We start from the raw sequence: 11,204 nt of genomic DNA on the forward strand, positions 1-11,204 counted from the left end.
CATGTATGTGTTGAAGAGTGAGGGGGGGCAACAAGACTAAAAAAGAAAGGCAGGTTGCCTGGGAAGGGTACCCTAGCACATAGGGGTGTGATGGGGCACCTGCCCCAAACTGGGTTCTATGGGGTTAATAGAGCCCTAGGGAGGCTGTACAAGAGTCAGCCAATCACAGAAGGGCTGAGAGGAGCAGCTAGTCAGGCCCCAGCAGGCTCATATAAGAAGAGCAGCTGGGCAGAGCAGCTTCAGTAGCTGTCTGGAGCTTGAGGAGGGAAGATCAAGCTCCTAGCAGGAGGAAGGAGTGCTAGCACCTGGACAGAGCAGTGCTGCCAGCAGGGACAGGGGAAGCTAGAGCAAACTCATGGCTAGCTGCTAAGACTGGTAGGCTGAAGCCTTGAGGAAAGGGCAAAGAAGGTGCTGAGGGGGCCGCAAGGAGGTGATCCAGGGAAATTAACTGAGGAGGTGGAGGGGATGCAGCAAGTGGTTACCACTTACGGGTTCCCTGGGCTGGGACCCAGAGCAGTGGGTAGGCCTGGGTTCCTCCTCCCCTTGCCACTGAGGAACTGGCCAAATAATTGGCTGCAGTTGCCACTGGAGGAAGTAGCTGGACAATAGACTGCAGTTTCTGTGGAAAGGGGGAGAACAGAGCTGGACAACAAGGCTGTGTCCTGAAGAGGATGCCATGGTCCGTGGGGCAATGCGGGTCCTGGAGCGGAGGTGATGGCAGGTGAGACACCACCAGAAGAGGGTGCAGAGTTAATTCCCAAGGCAACCAGTAGGCAGCGCTGTAGTGGTGAGAGAACCCCATCACAAGGGGTTTGAACTAGGATTCATGACAGCTAGCTTCAATTCCTGGCTTAGTCATAAACTGTCTGTGTGACTTTGGGTAAGTTACTTAGTCCACCCTCTATCATTAGTTTCTCATCTCTAAAATACTTCCCTACTTCACAAAGTTGTTGTGAGGATAAAATCCATTAATGATGATCAGATGCTCAGATACTATGGTTATGAGAGCCATGTGAGCATCAAAATGGAAAAAGCATGTGAGGTTTTTAAGACAGAGCTTGTGTAACAAGTCTGGTATATATTTGCCCTGGATTGTACTTGCAATAGGGTGGGAGGCATCTGGGATGAGGTGTGAGAATTTTTGGTGAAGGAGGTAAGCAAGACTGTGTGAAAATGAAGAAGGAAAAGGGACAAAGAGACTGTTAATGGGGAACAAAAAAGAGAGGAAGGGTGTGATAGAGGAAGAGGGGAGAAGGATTAAAAAGGAGGCAAGAGAGAGAACACCAGGTAGGAAAAGAAAGCAGAAGGGAAGGAAAGAGGCAACAATTCCACAATGTAGAAAAAGGATCATAAGGGGAAAATAGGCTGGGGGGAAAAACAGCAGAAAAAGATGAGGCATAATAGGAGAAGAAATAAATTCTAGTGAAGAAAGTAAAGTGAAAGAGAGACAAAGTACATTATGAAGTTTTTACTTAATAGTAAGGGTAGATGCAAAATTATATTGTAGGGAACCACATTTTTTAAGAGCAATTGAATAAAATGTTCTGCGGCCATGGCAATTTTGATTTACCTAGGACTACCCCAGGCTGACTCAGTCTCTCTAAATTTTGTCTTTTTTTTATGTTGAATACAATTTTCCCCTCTTGTTTCTCTCCAACATTTCCCCCTGTGACTTATTCTATTTCTCCAGTAATACAACTGTGTCATAAACATTTTTTAGATGTTTAGAATATTCATGTGGTAATTTTTTTCTACTGAAACTAAATTCTATTGTCATAATGAGCCTTTATTGACTTGTATGACAACTTTTTTATCTCGGGTGATATTTATTTTTATAGGACTTTGGGGTCCCAGTCACTGTACGCTTTCTTTTGAACCGTCAATGCTGTTTTTTTTAATGTGTATTTCAGGGGATGAGAAACCTTACTATGAAGCCAATTTAGATGAACACTTGTGCGGGCTGCATATTGCATCAGATGTTCATGACTGCAAAAGTGTAGCCTGTCCTATGTTGTGTAAATATGTTTTGCAGTGTATTTTTCATACAGATGACTTTCATGGATGATCTCTGTCTGGTGTACAGACAGTTGAGTGTACACACAAATTTTGATCTGATCTTTGATAGTGAGTGTGTTAACTTAGCTGAAAGACTCAAATTATAATGCAGATCTATCTCAGGCAGGAATTGTGGCTTAATTAGTTAATGTTGGTAGAGTATATGAAAGTATGAAATGCCTTGAGTTTTTAAGTGATTTTATTGGGTGTGAAATGCTGTTGTACTGTAGCTTCATGTGTCCCCCCCCCCCTTTTTGTTACATTCAGGTTCTTGAGTACAATGCACAGTGTGAATTCTGTTTTAAAAGGTGACTACAGGGAAGTTATGATTGCATAATGGGAAGGTCCATAGAAAGCTTTCTTAAAAAGAGGTTCGCGCCATGAAAAAAAAAATTTGAGAACTTCTGAAATAGAAGCTATATACAGGATATATGGGCAAAAAGCACATGGCTTTAGCTCTCAAATGTTATGGACCAGGCTATGCATGGCCTTGCCTAATGGTCAGGATGGGAAGTCGGCCTAATAGTTGGAACAAGAGTGACCAGGCCTAGGGACCAGAGACCAAACTGCAGAGTTACCAAGTCCAAGGAGCAAGCTAGAGTCAGAGGCCAGGAATCAGGAACCATGGATCAGAACCAGTGTATCAGCCAGTGCAGGAGCAGGAATCAAAAACTGGGTGCAAGGGATAGGAGATCAGGAGAGAACAGGCAGTGGGACCAGAAACATAACTGCAGGCATGGAATGCTATTAAGTAGCAAGGGACCCAGGCCTGCTGCAGGATTTAAGAATGTGCCTATAGGAGTCTTCAGCCAACCAGGTGGCCACATTCATTGGCTGAATCAACTGCGGACAATGAGCTGGGTTGCGTTCAACTGTGGATCCCTACGCTAAGGTAAGGAGCATGTATTGTCCCTAAATTAACCCACAGTGTATAGCCAGGATCGTGTGTGTGTGTAAAGAGCTATAACTATAGCCTGGGATTTTCAAAGGATCTCGACCCTGAGGAAATTAGGTACCCAACTCCCATCAATTTTCAATGATAATTGAGAACCACAGGGTCATCCTACAATTCACTGAGCACCCTTCACTTCCATTGTCTTCAGTGGCAGAGGGTGCTGAACTCCTTGCAGTATCACCCCTTCACCCACTTGCGTCCCTTTTGATAATCTTTGCAATAGATCAGAGCCCTAGCACCACCCATTAACAATATAACCCAGGGGTGGGCAAACTTTTTGGCCTGAGGGCCACATCTGGGTATGGAAATTGTATGGTGGGCCACGAATGCTCACAAAATTGGGGGTTGGGGTGATGGCTCCAGCTGGGGGTGTGGGTGCTGGAGTGCAGCCAGAAATGAGGAGTTCAGAATGCAGGAGGGGGCTCTGGGCTGGGGCAGTGGATTGGGATGTGTGGGGAGGGTGGGTGCTCCATTTGGGGGTGCAGGATCTAGGGTAGGGATGAGGGGTTGGGGTGCAGGAGGGTGCTCTGTGCTGGGACTGAGGGGTTCAGAGGGCAGGAGGGGAATCAGGGCTGGGATTTGGGACACAGGAGGGGGTCAGGAGTGCAGGCTCCAGGCAGCGCTTATCTCAAGCAACTCCTAGAAGCAGCAGCACGTTCCCCCCTCTGGCTCCTACACGGAAGCATGTCCAGGCAGCTCTACATGCTGCCTGGTCCACAGGCATTGCCCCTGTGGCTCCCATTGTTCGTGGTTCCTGGCCAATGGGAGCTGCAGGGGTGGCACTTGGGGTGGGGGCAATATGTGGAGTCCCCTGGCTATATGTAGGAGCCAGAGTGGAGCCATGTGGAGTGGAGCAAGCCTGAAGGGCCGGATGTGGCACCCCGGGCCATAGTTTGTCCACCCTTGATATAACCCCTTTGGAAAAGGGGCCTTATTTTTTAAATGGCATTTTTTAAATTTTCCTCCACACAGTCTCAGTTCCTGATCCACAACCCAGTGAAGTCAACAGGAAGACTCCCATTGTCTCCAGTAGGCTTTGGGTCAGCCCCCACAAACAGCAATCAGATTCAAAATGTTACTGAATAAAAGAGAGGGAACTGGGGGGAGGGAGGAAGGAGAAAAGGAAACCTGAGCCAGTGCTCATTCTCCAGCCAGCCTGCACACTGTCAGGTGAGAGAGCACTTTAAAACTCCCTGGCAGAAGGGAAGTAGCAGTCCTCCATGTCAAGCCACAGTAGCTGGTTTCCCTGTTTGGAATGGCTGTGTGGATACCCTGCCTCCCCTCTCGCTGAGTTTCAGAGCCCAGGCTCCAGATTCAGCCTCTAAGATTCACTTAACCTTCGATTTTTCTTGTTGTTGTTGTTGCAGAGTAGACATACCCTTAGTTGTTTTGCCTCCAATGCTGAGTCTGGTTTATGTGTGATGGCTAGAGAAGCAATATGAGGTGGAAATGGAAAACAAATTTGCTGAACCCTGTAGGGGATGAATGTACTTTGTTTGGTTTGTTTGCTTCTTTGTTAGGGCTGGCTTGCTGATTGTATTCAATATAGTTAGACCTTAAAGAAAGATGGTCTTGCCTTATTCATATGGATACCCCAGATGCTTCATTATTATCACAGAGCAAGATGACATCACCCAGTAAAATATAAGGCTGTAAAACCTTGGTATCTAAGCCTGTTACATAACAAATTTATAAGGCAGTGTAGCTCCCATTAGGTTAAACTGGTAAAGAATAATTATTTTCCTGCACCCAGCATTCAGATAGTATATATTTACAGATTTCCACTGAACTGCATCAAAGCTTGTATGGCCAAACTACCCTAGGGAGATTTTTGTATTAAACTCTATGTTCTTACCAGCCTCAAGCTGATCTCAGATAAGCAAACTGCACCTTTGTGAAAGGAACAGAAGAAAATCTATTTCTCTGATATTTATCTATTAGCATATTTAGAGAGAAGTGTGATCTTTCACATTCATGGCCCCCTTCTCTTCTTCAGTTTATCACTGAACACCCCTTCACTCGCTCTTTGCGTTTTTTTTTACCTTTCTTTTATGCAGGTACTTTAAGCAATCTTAATTAATGGATGCCCAATGGTTATTGTTAAAGGCTGTTTAAGCAATGTAAGGTTTTGTTTTATTGAGTGTGCTACATTTATTCTTAATTGTAACTATACCATTTCCTACAGTGTCAGTGATTCCATTATTAACTCTTGTTAATAAGGAGTGTTAATAACGCAGCTATACAAGTTCCATTCTTAGGTGAAACTTGGCAAAGCAACATCTCAGACCAGCAGGAAATTTTGTTTCTTCTTTCTTTTTAAATCAAAGATGGAGACAATGTTGTGCCAGATTCTCCTTTTCTGCTCGTGCCTCTGTACATCAGGTGTAAACTTAGTTAATGCAATTTACTCCCACTTCCAGGTCCCTTTATACTGCAGCATAGTGTGAAGAAGCTTGAAATGTGTAAATGTGGTGTGAATGAGAATCTGTTCATAGCACTTACTTTTTGCACTGATAGAGGTCAAAGTTATTTCTGCTTTTAAGTCTATTATCCATCTATAATTCAAAGATAATACAATAGTTATGAAAAATGCCTTGGGTATTTTTTGGGTGAGGTGAAAAAATCAGTTTAAAATTGGCTGAATTAATTTGGTTTTATAGATTACACTTCTGGAAATTGCTTTGATACTATGGTGATGGTCCTGGTAGAAGCAATAGAATAGAGACTGATTCACCATTGCATTACACCATTCTTACACAGGAGTAACACAATGGATTTGAAATGGCGTAAGACTGGAGTAACTAGATAATGTCAGACTTGTAATTTCTAATGATGATTCCCTAGGTAATTTTACAGCAAACAGTCTATTCATATGTCCAGGCTTCACTAATAACTGAGATTCAACCTGATCTTCCAGGTAAATGATTTGCATTTTTTAAACTATGAATTATTTTGCTACCTTACGTTACAGAGAGTGGGGTTTGCTTGCTCTCCTTATGCACATGGTACCTCCCGTGGGCATTCCTGGGAGTTATGTGCACATAAGATTAAAAATTCTTCTCTTTAGTCTGTAGTATAGATAACAAATCTACAGAGTAGATGTTTCCCAGGAGAGGAAAACAAAACTAGAACTATATAGTTTTCATGGGTTCTATGGACTTTTCCCTAAGTTTGGTTTTTCTTTTTGCTTCATATGTAATCTACAAAGAAGGGTTGCCAACCTTCCAGAATTGTCCTGGAGGCTCCAGGAATTAAAGATTAATCTTTATTTAAAGATATCATGTGATGAAACCTCTGGAATATGTCCAACCAAAGTTGGCAACCCTAGTGTGAGAGCATGCCAGTCCCCACTACTATGAGTAACCCCTCCCAGTGAGACAAGTAAAAGGGGACATTTGGATGAGGGGGAAAGCCTTTGTTGTTTTTTTCAGCTTTCCTATTAGCTACTATTTCTTCCAAGGGGGTTCTCCCTGTGTCCCATAAGCTGTTGCTTCTCCCACTAAGACTTCCCCCACTTCCGACAGCTACTGATGCTCCAGCTTGCCTGTTCCTGCAGTTTTAATAGTAAGCAGGGTAGGTGCAGGGATAAGAATGATTACGGTGTGGGGAACCTATTACAAGAGATGTCTCTATGTATGTAAATAACTTATAGATTGTATGACCAGAAGGGACTATTGTGATCCCCTACTCTGACACCCTGAATAATACAGGCCAAAGGACTTCCCTGAATTATTTCCTGTTTGAACTATAGCATAACTTTTAGGAAAATGACAAATCTTGATTTAAAATTGCCAGAGATGAAAATCTACCACAACCCTTGGCACACTTTTTTCCAGTGGTTAATTACCCTCACTGTTTAAATAAAAAGAAAATGCTTTATTTCTAGTTTGTTTGTCTAGCCTCAGCTTCTAGCCATTGGATCTTATTGTGCCTTTGTGTGTTACATTGAAGACACTTCTGTCATGAAATTTCTGTTTCCCATGTAAGTACTTAGACTGTGCTCAAGTCACTCCTTAATTTTCTCTTTGATAAGATAAATATATTGACCTGCTTGAGCCTTTCTCTATAAGGCATGTTTTCCAATCCTATCACCATTCCCGTGGCTCTTCTGTGACAGTCTCTAAATTTGTCAACATCCTTCTTGAATTGTGGGCATCAGAACTGGACACTGTATTCCAGTAGTGGTCACACTGGTGCCAAATACAGAGGTAAGATAACCCCTCTACTCCCACTTGTTTGTGCATCCAACAATCACATTAGCTTTTTTGGTCACAGTAACATTTGAGCTCATGTTGAGCTGATTATCCAGCCTGGCCCGCAAGTCTCTTTCAGAGTCACCACTTCCCACCATCACATCCTGTAAGTATGGGCTGCATTCCTTGTTCCTAGATGCATTACATTTACATTTGGTCATATTAAAAAGCATATTGTTTGCTTGTGCCTAGCTTACCCCATGATCAGTAATGATTTTATATTTTCATCTTGGTCATTGATAAAAATGTTAGCTAATTTTCAGCCATTTAATGTGTGCAGTGTACATCTTATATAAACCTTGTTTCTTATTCAAAATGTAATGTGGTACCAAATCAAATGCTTTACTGAAATTTAAGTACATTACATCAATACTATTATCTACCTGCAATGTAAAGGGGAAAAGTTTATTTGTTTATAAAAATCAGAAGATGCCCATTGAGACACTGTTTCTTGTATGAAAAGTTAACAGATATTTAGATGTCACATTTGGCTTGTATCCCCTATATATCCCACATTGCAAGATGTTGCAGTCACCAGAGTTGATAAAGTTGAAACTAGCTGTTCATTAGAAACCCTGATTTTTCAAATGCCTCTAACTTTTCTCACAATACAAACACATTACCCACAAAATGTTTCTAGAAGTTCTATGGTAATGTGCTCAAAGTGCTTTCTTGATACCCCTGGGCCTAGATTCTCTCATTGACAGGGCAGCTGTGCACCTCTCTGCTAGCAAAAAGTTGTCCTATTTGTGGTTTGCCCTGCCACTGCAGGATCCTCATGTGATGTAGAGCTGCCATAACTGCTCATACACCATCTCCCTCACTCTGGCCAGTGAGGTGTGGATATGGCTGGGGGAAAGTTGGTAGGGCTGCACTACCCTTGCTTCACTAGATCTCTGGCTACTATATTGACTCTTTTGGACTACTGGCAGCTGTTGCCAAGTTAGAACAGCCTTTGCTTGAGAACCAGGTTAGCCCAGAGTAGCCTCAGGATCAAGGGGACACCCCCCCACACAAGTCACACCACGGGTATTGTCTACACTGCAATCAGAGCTGTGACTGCAGCACATCTAGACATACCCAAGCTAACTCTGATCTAGCTAACTCAGCTACCTATAGCTGTGAAAGCATGAGTTGAACAGGACTGCCTAGGACACTGGGTAGGTACCCGAGTGGCTAGCTTGTGCTGCTGTGGCTTTGCTGCTGCTGTTAGTTTTGATCTAGCTAGTTTGAATATCTCAGGTATGTCTACATGTTCTGCAGTCACACCTTTGTAGTGAAGACATACACTAAAGGCTCACAGCCAGAATCAGCATTGGGACCTCAGGTTGGAATTGTTGCATCTCTCCAGTCTGACTGGGAGACGAGCAACCCAGGGATCATGTCAATCTTTGTATGTATGCTACTGCCCAACTTAAAAGGGGGGGCCAGGTTCTGACCCAGAGGCCTCTGGGTGTGACTGTACTATAAATATTTACAGCTGTAGAGTGAACCTGTTTCTTCCACTGGACCTTTTATGCTGTTGTGTAAAATCAATGGTGAGAAGCAGCCATTCATCAGCCAAGGCACCAGGAAAGGGAACAAGCACAAGGATATGACATGCCTTGCAGCTCTGTTGATGAAAGAGACGAAGCTGCAACAAGGAGGGATGGTAGGAGGCATGATTATCAGGCATATAGTTTAAAGCATACCACAGTGAGAGGGATTTTTTTTCCTGTATTTCACCGCATGGTATGGGGAGAGAGACACCTTGCCACCCACTTGCATCATTCTTGAAATGATGGATAGCATGATTTCTCACCTGCTATTGTCTGGGTGGCAAATTAACATTATGGGGAGAAACGGCAATGTGGGCATGAAAATGGCTGACTACTATAATTGCCACCAATTAGTTTAAACATTCCTCTTCACCTCTTCTTTATGGGTATTTTTAGTTTTTTATTCATTTATTTATTTTTACAAAAATTATTGGCATTAGCTGGCAATTAATGAAAATAGTATCTAATGGCATGCCATGTGCTTTTAAAGAAACAGTCACTCCAAGGCTTTTCTTCCCCTCCCTCCTTTTTAATTTGCTCTTCTCTCAGAGAAACAACTAGACAATATAAACAGCTTGGTTTAAATGACAAGATCTATAAGCTCTGCTGCTCACAACAGTAACGATTTCGTATTTGATCAGTGACATTGGGGATTGTGCCATGACTGAGTGATCTGATCTCATAGGTTAGGTTTTTTGCGAGGTTTGAGTTACCACATTGATCTTATTATTTTGAGAGAGTTTCTCATGTTTTTCTTTTCTTTGTTTCCTCACATTGACGATAGATCAAACGTCACTTAAAACATTGAGACAGAAATGCTGTGCCATTCTACAGTGGCTATGTGTTGCCTCCCCCAATGTAATATAGTAATGTTTCTTTCCTCCCCACCACTGCCCATGTTCCCAGGCTTTTGAGAGATATGTTGAAAATTTAAGGCATCTTCATTGCTTGCTATATATATAATTTATTTTATTTTTGTTTTTTTGCAGTAGCATTACAGTAAGAAACCTGAAGAGGGTAGAAGCATCTGTCATGTATAGCCACTCTGAAACTATGGATATTAAAGCACCCAGATGGAAAAAAAATCTTGAAAGCTGATAATCCCTGTGCATGGATGGTTGCAGAGAGGCCATCTTAATCCCAAAATATTGATGCTGCCGTTTCTGGTGCTGGCTCGCCATCTGCTCTTCTTCATGCTGGATGTGATCAGATATGAACTTTAAAGCCCTTCTTGTAGATGAAACTTATTTTGGTTTGAAGATATTTTATTTTCAGGCAAATGTTTAATTCCTTTTTCTTGCACAAACATGTTTTCAGTGGCATCGTAACTAACAGCAGCAAACACCTATGGCTGTCCAAGACGTCCACATTCTTTCTTGGAAGATTCTGATGGACCCATGATCTTAAGAAGACTTACGCAGCCTTTAATTGTTGGACTTTTTTGATTCATGGTTCTTCAGTGCAGCAGTAACCCCTCCTGCTACGTTGACAGCTTCCTTGCCTTGTGCCATACTGACAGGCAAGACCAGCAGGATTTTAATTTTGGCTTATCCACAGGAAGGGGAAGAAGCCTGGCTGAAAATGGTCAAAAGGGATTAAAGAGGCTGGTGCAAGGCTTGATGATAAATCCTTAGCCATGTTTCTCCTTTCTTTAAAGTTAAATAAGGATGATGACGTTTATATCGTAGAGGAAAGCCTGTGCTAAGCCTAGCCTGATAGCAACCAATACTTGTTTCTCTTTGTATGGTGGAAGTCCTGCTGAATGCAGCTGCTGAACCAAACTGGGACAGAATAGAAAAATATTTATCTCAATTTAAGGGAAAACAAACTTACCTTCTAAGAACAATGGCACACTTTCTCTTGGAAAATATATTTTTATTTTTGCAGTTTTCAGTACCAATAAAACAGATTATTTAAAATCCTGTCTATAACTCATGACCCAATTTTCTGTTCCCATGCCCAATACAGTATCTGGTTTTGTTTTTGTTTTCCTGTTTATGGAGACCTGATCCTTAACTAATGGGATCAGGTACTTTATTCTAGTTGCACATTTCTTACATATATTTGTAATGCAATTGATATTATGGATTAAAAATTGGAATCTCAAAACTGTATGAGAAACAAATTTGAGGTTGTTAACATTGGAAGGATTCCTTTGCATGAACACGAAGTTATACAATAGCTATGAAATGTAAAGTACATTATTTCTTAATTCATCAACCTTATTGGACTTTGAGGGGTTTCTAACCCACCCACAGGTGGTGAAATGTTTAATGTGAGTTTGAGATAAATTAACACACCTGGTTAGTGGCCAAGTAACCTAATCATAGAATCATAGAATATCAGGGTTGGAAGGGACCCCAGAAGGTCATCTAGTCCAACCCCCTGCTCAAAGCAGGACCA

The 11,204-nt window shown here is 42.2% G+C and overlaps 1 long non-coding RNA gene across 1 annotated transcript; it reads left to right on the top strand.

The window, feature by feature from the left end:
* Positions 1–244: 244 nt before the first annotated feature.
* LOC119844024 lies at positions 245–10,720 on the top strand. The gene is made up of 2 exons (XR_006279960.1): positions 245–721; positions 9,791–10,720. It is a non-coding gene; the product is annotated as an uncharacterized LOC119844024 (long non-coding RNA).
* The last annotated feature ends 484 nt before the right edge of the window (positions 10,721–11,204 follow it).

Source organism: Dermochelys coriacea, chromosome 1 (genome assembly GCF_009764565.3).
Source record: "Dermochelys coriacea isolate rDerCor1 chromosome 1, rDerCor1.pri.v4, whole genome shotgun sequence".
NCBI lineage: Eukaryota > Metazoa > Chordata > Testudines > Dermochelyidae > Dermochelys > Dermochelys coriacea.